This window comes from Rhamphochromis sp. 'chilingali' (assembly GCF_963969265.1).
Source record: "Rhamphochromis sp. 'chilingali' genome assembly, chromosome: 5".
Classification (NCBI taxonomy): Eukaryota; Metazoa; Chordata; class Actinopteri; order Cichliformes; family Cichlidae; genus Rhamphochromis; species Rhamphochromis sp. 'chilingali'.
The window spans coordinates 600,442-611,344 of NC_137932.1; positions in this window are offsets into that span (position 1 = coordinate 600,442).

A 10,903-nucleotide genomic window follows, 5' to 3' on the forward strand; every position below is an offset into this window, starting at 1 on the left:
AGACGTGTAATGTGATTCGAATTGTCCGAGCCCCGCCCACGTTGGAGTTCAGACAGGGAATTTGTTACGTCAAAAACGGACACCATTATTTTGGTAAATAATGAAAACGAAGGCCCAGATGGAGCTTTTATTTGAACGAACAACAAAAGAATTTGTCTGTGTAAACGCAAAAAAATTCGGTTAGCAGTTACAAATAGCTCATTTAAATACGGTTCTGGTGTTCTTTGTGTTTGATCCAACAAAATCTGTAAACAGCAAACAAAGTCAGTGTGGGTAGAACTTATCAGTATCAGTGTGGCAAAGTCGCATGCACAGAACTCACAAATGGACAAATGCACCATTTCAAAATGTTGTTGGGCATCGTTTAATGCAGAGGAGGAGCCAGACATTTGAAACACCCGGGGCTTAGCCCTAAAGGGTAGTATGCATGTGGGATTTTTTTTTTTTTTTGAGGGGGGGGGGGTGTAGAAATGACTGAAAGATTAATAGGCTCTGTTTTGAGTTTTGTTCAAAAAAGAATGACTTCATATAGGGAAATATATATATCACACATGCAGGACACCTTAAACTAGTTTTTTAATTGAGCAGCAAGACAGAACGAAGTCGGGGCTGTATCAAGACACAGGGACTAAACCCCAATTCAACCAGACCCAGAACTGATCCAGAATTAAAACAGGACTACAACAGTTCAAAAGCAGGATTACTGAGGACTTAACCAAGACATAACCACAATCAGAACTAGATGATAGTAGCACTAAAAATCATCATAGACCTGCACTACACTTATTTATTTAATTCTACCAAAGTACAATATTTAGATTGAGAAAAGTTTATATAATTATTTAGCCTTGTTGTGCAAACAAGCCTGCAGAACTTAATAAATATAGAATTTGAAAAATAGCAAACCTAAAAAGAAACACTAGGTACGAGATACATGAGTACCTATGATACAGTGATACTTTTAGTAAGCAACCATTTGACTAACATGTGTGTCTCACCTGCTCTTGTTCATCTCTGTTCTGTCCTCATTCTCCATCTCCCTCTCTGCTCCTCTCTCTCCCTCTTTGTGCTGACAATCATCAAATATACAGTTGAAACCAGATATTTACAAACTCTTCAGATCAAAACACAAACACTTTTTTAATTGTAACATCAAATCAGACTAAATGTTTATTTTTTTAGATTGATAAATATAAAAACATATTTGTTAACTTTAAGAGTAAAGAGAGAAACTGTCTGTGTTTTTTAATTGCAAATGGCACCAAATTGTATTCAAATTGAGCCACACTTATGGAGCTCCACGATTCTTTTCCTGGTGTTTTGGTTGACATCTCTGGATTTTCCCATGTCAAAGAAACAGGCTCTGTGTTTTGCCTTATATGCATCCACAGCTGTGCCACCAATTTACTCACATGGACTCTACTAACCTATCAGAAGCTTCTTCAGCTCAGAATGGAATCGTCTGGAGTTTTCTTATTAATTAACAATAAACTTAGTGTACATGTACTCCTAAATTTAATGAAAGTGATAAAAAATAGACAGCTCTGTCTCTCTTTATTCTGACATTTAACTAATTCAAAATATATTTCAATATTTATCTAAAACAAAAGTTTACTCTAAATTGATGTTGTACAGTAAAAATGTTTTATGTTTTCTCCCTAAAGTGTAAATATCTGGTTACAAATGTGAATATCCTGCTGTGTACTGAAATCCCTCTTGTTTTGCATAGAAATATACTGAACAACATAGTAAGCATAATATATAAAATAACATTTACCTGAGTTTTTTCTTTGAAAGAACCCTCTAATGTCCATTCTTATATTTCAGTACATAACTGAAACCGAATTAGTCGGGGAGGGTAAGAACTGAAAATATGAAATAAACACACGTAAGCTAAGACTCTCTAAAAAATAGCATTTGTTCGGCTTTTCATTTCGCCATTTGTTGATTCACTTGAAGAGCAAGTAAAATAATATTGGTCAAGTGATCAGTTTCATATCAATCTTTCGTGATGCACCGTCATATTTACATTATTTGTACGGTACGAATGATTTGCTTTGGTACCTGCTCAAACTTAAGCTCTCCTTAGTATGGCTGGCTCCGTCTCTCCAACAGCGCACTCACGGGCAGCAGCTCCCCCCGCCCCCTCGCTCAGTCGCTTAGTGCCTGAGCTTGGATCATACCAATATCAGGGGGAGATTCACGCACAGTCGTAAATTCCCACAGTGTGCACTATGTGCTTCGAATATTGTGTGTACTTTTTGTTTTATACAGTTGTCAGCCAGGCATCTAACTATGAAAAAATTACACTCCAAAATACCCCGGGCTTCTGACAAAACAACCCGGGCTTAAGCCCCGTAAGCCACCCCCACGCTCCGCCCCTGGTTTAATGACTGAATCTCAATCTTTGAGAATGTCGAGAAGCTCGTCGGACGGTCTGCGGCTGCATTTCAGAAGCAACTTTAAAATAAATGAAATGCTGTTTTAGTCTGAAAATCGTTTCAGCCTCAAAGATTCACATGAACTCCAAAATCCCAAGTGTGACAGAGGTTATGTGACCGATTACAACATGGCATAAGTCATCATCACACAGGGTGTTGTCTAAAGCTTTATGCAGGTATGTTTTATTTAAACAGCAATCGCTAACATACACTAAACGTTTCCTGTGCAAAAGAATGACGTTCTGACAGCTGCTGCCCACAGAGTCACAGAATAAGAAAGATATCGATTTATTCTGAGTGAATAATAAATCAGATGTTATTAATGTCTATGCTCTGAGTCTGATTAGTAAATGATTGAGTAGAGGTAAAATGAATTCCCTCTGAGCTTTCAGAGGAACTTCATGAGTGAAGAAATGAAGCCAGCAGTCAGTCAGCTGCTTCTGGTGCAACAGGAAGGAAGGAGTCAGACAAACCTCAAAGTTTACTGAAGAAAACCATTCAGCATTCCAGGTCAGGCTTACAGAGTCTGTTACCCTGGTAACTGTTTGGTAACTGACTGGAGCTCTTTCTGAACCAGAAAACCCAGAGTTTCCCTCCTTCCAGGATGAGCTAACTTCACTAAACCTGCTTCCTGGAATGAGGCCCTGCATATGTCCCAAAGGTTAAGCCCGGGTTTCCTGTAATACAAACGTGGTTTGTTTCTTATGGTAGTTCGTGCTGCGAGCCCAGCCCACCCTAGACCAGGTTATGCTATTGATTAGAAATCAGCAGTTATAAAGTCACAACTGTATGACTTGTGACTGTATGTTTATATTATTTTAATATTATCAGAGCCTGACTTTTTCTCAGATGGTGATGATAAAATGGTGATTAAAAATCTACAAAGAATAGAAAGAAATGTGCAAATACGAGAGCAGCTTAATGCTGCTGAAAATCATTCATCCTGGGATTTATTACACAGAGCAGTAAAACAAATATTTTAATTTCTGCACATTTTGTTATCGCTGAGTGTGCTCTCATGGCTTCTGTTTATGGTTGGACATTAGAGCCCTGAAACTTAAGTTCTTAAACCAGGGGTGTCATACATAAGGCCTGGGGGCCAGAATGAGCCCAGTGAAGACTCCAATCTGTCCCATTCCACAGCCTTAGAAAATGTGAAGCAGATTTGGAAGTTTTAACTGTATTTTTACAAGTTGCTGTTGATAAAGACTGCCCACTCATTGCCATTCATACTACACCTATGAATTAAATAACAGATAAACAGTTAAATGACAGGAAAGTTGCTGTTTGTTTGCTATTAGTACATCTATAGTAAATTAACAAAAACTATAATTTTATACATTTATTATGTAGGTTTACTGGTCTATGGCCCACCAGTTTAACATCCCCTGAGCCAGGGGTCTGCAACCTTTAGCACCCAAAGAGCCATTTGGAGCCAGTTTCCACGCAAAAGAAAACACTGGGATACTTTTTGACATCTAAAATGAAGATAACACTGTATATATTGTTTTTAACCTTTATGCTTTGTGTGAACAACTAAGGTGTGTTTCTTATGAAATCCATGAAGTGCTACAGAGAAAATTACATTTTATTTATGTAATTAACACATTTTGATCTCTTAAAGAAATATAGCAAAAGGAAAGCTGAACTAAAATGACCCAGCAAACAAAACCTGCTGTGAGCCGCCCCCCTCATATCGCCTTTGGGCTTTTGGAGCCTTGACCTGACTTTTAAAAAAAATAATTGGAAAAAAGCTCTATGCTGCTAAAAAAAAAAAAGAAAAATAGATATTTGCAAAATTCTGCCTAAATATGTATTTTACCTGGTTAATGGGTGTGGCGGGGCGTGGTCTGCAGCGCCGCTGCAGGGGAGGCGGACGCACCTGAGCGGCACCCGCAATCACGCCTCGCCGCCTTAACGTCTGTGCTCTCTCTGCTGTTGTTGGTATGTGTCGGGCTGTGAGCGCACAGCAACCGTGTGTGAAAAGTGGTCAATAAAGAGATGCTGAAAAGCGTGTTCATGCAAACATCGTCGGGTCTGCCGTGATATGTTTACAACGGGACTTCTGCTCCTGAACCTCTGCGCACAGCGTCTGCAGGTCGGGGCTGTACGAAGTCACTTCATCGTTACAGGACTGTAAGCTGTCGTCTGTGAGGCGTGAGCGTGTTTGTTTTTAACACAGTTCACGGTGGAGCTGCTGACATAATGTGGATCCGAAGATCCATAACCGGCCTACCTGGGGTTGAAAGTCTCGATAAATGAGGCAGAGGTGCACCGGCTTCCGCGAGTGTGACGCTTATTTTGAGCGATGAAAAAAATAATAGAATATAATTTTATTTTTATATTTATTTAGGCCCTATCACAATAATCTTCCAATTTAGAAGTACAAGTTAAAAAAAAAAAAAAGAACATACATAATCAAATTACACTTCAGCTAAATACTTCTAAGTTATCTTCCCAAACCACGCGGAGCCGCACTATGAGGACTAAAGAGCCGCTTGTTGCCGACCCCTGCCCTGAACAGGTACTCTTTGTGTTTAGTAGCAATGTGAAGGAGACTTTGCAGCAGATTAGAGGATAACAGCATTTACGCATTTTCTGCATCACCAAGTCAATACAAGCATATTCCTGTGACCATGTCATGTACCAGTTGTGCTTAATTCATTGGTTTTAGTAAGACAAACCTTAACAACTTGCACTTTTAAAACAAATTCCCCCAGCAGAGAATCTGCAACGCACTTACATAAATTACAGAATTCTGATTAAGCTAGCTGTGTTTAGGATCTCCAAGTTCCCATTGCGATGTCACCAGTTAAAACAAGAGTCACTTTTGTGAGACAGAAAACTGATTTTAAGCTTGAGTAAGTCGTTGCTTCTTTGTACACCGCAGGTGTCTCGCTTTGAGCTTAACTTCCTGTCTCATTTATTGTACTGATTAGTTTCAGCTGTGTTCCTTTGCCCTCCTGTTTCCAGTGTCTACTGTTTCGTAGGTTTCCATCACAATGACTGCGTTTTCCTAGATGTGCCATCCGGTACTTTGGCTCTCTCTGGGACTATTTTGGGTTTCTGCTGTTTTTCCCTTCTACGTTTTGATACGTTGCCAGCTTGCATCTGCATTTACTATGACAGAAACCTTTTCCCTCTTAGTGCTTTTAATTGCTCAGAGAGAGAATGAAAAGTAAAGCCTGACCGGAAGTGTTTTGCACCTATTTGTCAGTCCTTGCTTTTCAGTACCGAAAGGCATTTTGTTAAAAAAATACAAACGTGATGGAAGTGCTGAGAATACATTACTAAAGAGAGGAATCTGAATAGTCTATTAGGACAGTTTTGTAATCAACCTATTTAATTTGCCCAAAAAACAACAAAAGTGCCCCAAAAGTACCAAACTTCCCTTTTTGCTGCAGTTCCATTTAATCACAAAAGAGCCTGTGAACAAAACACACACCTATACACTCTTGTAGAGTGAGTGGGTGCTACATCAGTATCGACTGTTTTTGGCGGAGGCATGGCAACTGTGGTGATGACAGATAACAGCAGGTGTGTGTGTGCATTTTGTTCTTTGGGGAGAATATAATAGGAAGCATAGTGATTCACTGCAATGAAGCACACAGTGAAAGAAAAGAGCAGCTCAGAAGTGCATGTGTATGCGATCCATAGCTTTTATCAGTGATGCCAATCATGAATACTCTTCATAACTTGAGCAAGTTGGAGTGAGTCACACTTCACTTCTGCCCTTTATTCTATTGTCATATCACTTGTTTTGTTACATAGCTGGATGAAGACACCGTACAGGGCGTGCTGAATCCACACAAAGCATCATGAATTCAATTTCCCAGCACATTCAATAATGCCAGGCATCCCCAAAAAGGTACTAATGAGTCTAATAAGAATTATAGTTTTAATCACCTCTGCTTTCACTCTAATGGAATTTCTGTGGGGGCTTTGCTTGCTAATTAAGCAGTCCACCAACCAGAGGGGCAAGAGTAATTATTTCCTTGATTGAGGTCAAAACCCTTGAATTTAATCCCGAGGTCTATCCCGAGCTTCCCCACATGAAGAGTAAACATCGGTAAACATCTTCTCAGCTTCCCGTACTCAATTTCACAGCCGTCACTCTGACAAATAATGGTTTCCCTCCTCCGTAAGCCAGCCTTTCATTGAAACGTCTGCCATCATCCTCATGTCTTTATTGCGTAAAGCAAATGTCTTTCTACTGGCACTGGGCTGATTGCATATAGTGGCCGTGAGGAAAGAACACTTGCTTGGTTTCAAATACTCCTTTTGTAGCTGTGCAGGACTGAAACAAAGTGATCTGGATGGAGTTATGCAATGAGATAAATACAGACAAACAAATGAAATATGTCCTCGTGAATGCTTACGCCCCGAAATAAAAGTTTTCTGAGGATTTGGTGGTTGACACTGCACATTTTTCCTGAGCTGAGATGTAATTCTTCTTCCGCACAAAATTACGATGGCTTTTGGGGTGGAAATGCAATTCTTTTCCAGGCAAAAATTCATTTTCCGGCCTGCTGTTAATAACAATCAGTTGTGCCTTGACAGGTGAAAACCTCGAGTTGCCATAAACCACCCCAGAGTTCCCCCCTCCTTTGGTTTCACATCATTGAGTTTCATTGCAAAGGAGGACGGTAAAACACCTCCGCTGGATGAGATGAAAAAGGAAGGAGGAGCTTGACTTGAGATGAACGAGCCATACATCGGTCAGCTCTGGCCACAGCTATCAGTGACGAAGCCAGACATTTTTGACAGGGGTGTCCAGGTGGAGACTATTATTTGTACTGGGGTGACAACGAGGTCATTTCTTTTTCCTCAAATTGCTGTAGGTCAAAGTATTTTGGTTCAGACACGTGAAGCGTGGTACAGCCAAAAACTGCAGTTCCTCTAACGGCCACCTGAGGCTGGCTCCAAAAGTGTGTATTTGTAGACTTTGACCTTTCACCCTGGTGGGTGAAATGTTTCTCAGTGCTTCATGAAGTATGCTCACGCCACATTTTCTTTGTGCTTTTAGTGACTTTGGCCTGTGGTGGCCTTGGTTCTGTCTGTGAGAGTCTTTTGGGAGTTATTAACGCCATCTGCCCTTTTTAACACCGAATATTTCCCTCGGTGTTCGAAGAAGTCATCTGAACGTGCTCTTGTGCAGGAATTGAAAGTGAATGTTTATCCTAATGAAAACAAATGCATTTTATGTGAACATTTATAAGCTCGGGTTGGGAGGTGATGATGATGTTTTGTTATTTTAAAAAAACAAAGTGTATTTATTTTGGCTGCGAACGACAACCTTCGGGAATAGAAGAATTATTGGACGTGGTTTCCTGGCACAGAGCTCACTATAATCCACAAACATCAGTAGGTTTGAGGTCAGGGCTTAAGGAAAACCATTCCAGAAGCTTCGTTTATGCCTGCTTTATCCAGGCCATATCCAGTTTTGATGTGTGTTTGCGATCGCTGTCCTGTAGGAACAACTGTGTCTTCAGTTGTCTAGCTGGTGACTTGAGGTGAAGATTTCGGAGCTTGTGCTCCTTCTTCATTATTCCAACCATCCTGTGCAGTGTACCAGCACCACTGACAGCAAACCAGCTGCAGAGCATGATGCTACCACCTCCATGCCTGACAGTTGGTAGCGTGTTCTTATGTTCGAAAGCCTCGAAACATACTTATTGTCATTGTGGCCAAATTGATTAATATTTGCTTGTGTGACTATAAAGCTTTTCTCAGGAAGGTCTTTGTCTTGTTCGTGTGGGCAGCTGTAAATGTCAGTCAAGCTTGAAGGTGTCAGTTCTGGAGCAGTGGCTTCTTCATGGCCAGCTCATTCCCTGGTGGTGTAAAACTTGATGTTAGTTTTTCCAGCAGTTTCCGGTGGATGGTGAGCCCTCGACTCTGTGTGGGGGGGTCAACAGTAAAAAGTAATTAAAGATGCTGTACAATCATTGTGGAAAAAGAACAGTGCAAAGAAAACATTAAAAGCCCCAAATTATCACCACATTCATGCCCATGATGAGTGCATGTGGACATCAATCAATCAATATCTCATTGCAACTCATCATAAAACAACCAACTGTTATTGCACTAATCACTCCCATATACTGTATTATACTGTACTGTATATAGCGTCAATGCTAAGCTATGGCTGTTTCCACACCAATAACCAATTTCTAAGGAGGGTTATTTATGTTCCTAATCCTTGTTGTTTAATAAGTGATAAAATTGGTTTCTTTCAGTACTGGAGCTGACTTGGCTCTACTCCAAATCAGAAATACTGCATCCATCACATCATCTGAGGAAATAATAGTATGTACAAATTAATAATTTATTTTGTAGACAATGTGAATAAAAAAAGAGCTTCAAAAAGCACAGCAGTGTACATGAGAGGACAAACACACCGCGTAAGATGAAATCCTATATCGCTTCATTTTACTGGCTTCAAATTTCCAAATCAAAATCAATACATAGAAAAGACTTCTAAGGTTTTAATGTGATGTGGTGCCAAGCTTGGCCTTCTTTGTCATCAAGGTAATCGCTGCTTCTTGGCCACCACAGGAGGCGTTTATGTGCACTGAACAGCTGGTGGATCACAACGATATCAATGACAGACAGACCCTGCAAAAGGCTGCTTGCTCTTCCAGGCTCCTTATCTCAGTCTAACCCAGGGCTCTGTCTATAGACCCAATTCATCCATCACTATCAGACCTCACACAGGTTCAGAGTCAGCCTTCACATTTTCAAAGGAAGCTGAGGCTAAGAGCAGCTCAACGTGAAAGGAAGTTCAGGTGTTGAACTTCAGAAAAAGAAGAAAAAAGTCATTTTCTTCAATGAAATGTATTTATAGACAAAATTATTGTGTTCATAATCAGCTGCTACTGAACTCTAACATTTGGCCCCACTATTTAAAACAGCCCTGGGAATTTGTCTTACCAGTAGAAAACATAACATATAACCAGAATGAAGCACTAACAGTTACAGGATGGATTAACCTACCTGACTTTGGTGGCCCCTCCTCTGTCCATCAAAAGTCAGAGTTGGTGAAATATCTCAACAGCAATTTGATGGATTATCACAAAATATGCTTTGCACATTCATCATGGCCAGGTGATCACTGCTGTGAGAGTGGAACGTCCCCATTATTTACTCTTTGCTAAAGACCGACGTTGAGCCTGAACCTAAGTAATAATAATAATAACGGATTGCATTTATATAGCGCTTTTTGAGACCCTCAAAGCGCTTTACAATGCCACTATTCATTCACTCTCACATTCACACACTGGTGGAGGCAGCTACAGTTGCAGCCACAGCTGCCCTGGGGCAGACAGAAGCGAGGCTGCCATATCGGCCCCTCTGGCCTAAGTGCATTCAACAAGAGGACTTTCATTACGGAGTAAACACAAACTCACAAAGTGATGCCTCACACAGGATATACATATATCTCATATTATTTCAGTTGATTTAGCCTGCACACAGTCTGTGCACATCTGCAAGCCACTTTGTAACCCACCTCTGCCCCAGCTCCTCCCACCTCCTGGGGTCTTGCTGGTGCTTCCCGTGCCTATACATCTGCCCATGGATGGGAGAGGAGAACCAAGAACACCTACACATTACTGCAAATGGAAACGTGAGTCTAGGAGCGGTCCTGTGTGAACCACAGTATTGATCCTGAGAATATATCCATCCTATCTTGTCTATAGCTAGCATAGCGATTAGCGATTATTGTTATTATTACATCTTCTTGGCGCACAGTTTCCTGTCACTCTCTTTGAAGGCAGGGACTCAGACATGATTCAGTAACTTTCTATCCGACACCAGGATCAGATCAAAATTGGTTTGCTAGGCAAACATTTGCAAAACAAATGTCATTGTAATTTGCCACAGCTAAATGTCTTTATGTTAAACCATTACATGGTAAACATTATCAGCATTTCATGCACAGCATCACATTATTAGAATTCCCACTGGAACCATCTTCTTCTTCTTCTTCTTGGAAGTTAATATTTACTTCAAACCACCATTTTCTTTTTTCAAATTACAGTGTGTGGGTCAGTTTAATGGGAGAGTAACTTAAACCTGTCACACCACACCCACCCAGTGGAGCTCCATGGACAATTTTAGTACAGCCAGTCACCTCTGGCCACATCGTCTGCTTCAGATCAGCCACAATATTGAATTTTCCCAGTTTCAGTCTTTTTATGTCATTGTTCTTCTTTCTGTCGACATCATTATCACCTTATCAAAACACACGACATAAATTAAAAGAGAAAAAAGAAAGCTCTCAGCACCGTGGGACAAACCTTCAACCCCCTGCTCCAGCCCCAAATATCTGCCATGACTCATACCTGTCTCTAGGCCCTGATTGGCTGCACGCTCTGCCTGTCGACTGCCTTACCCTGGTCATTGTTCCATAAAATAATATACTGTTCAAGGCCCCACTGCCACCAACAAAAGGCTTGTTATGT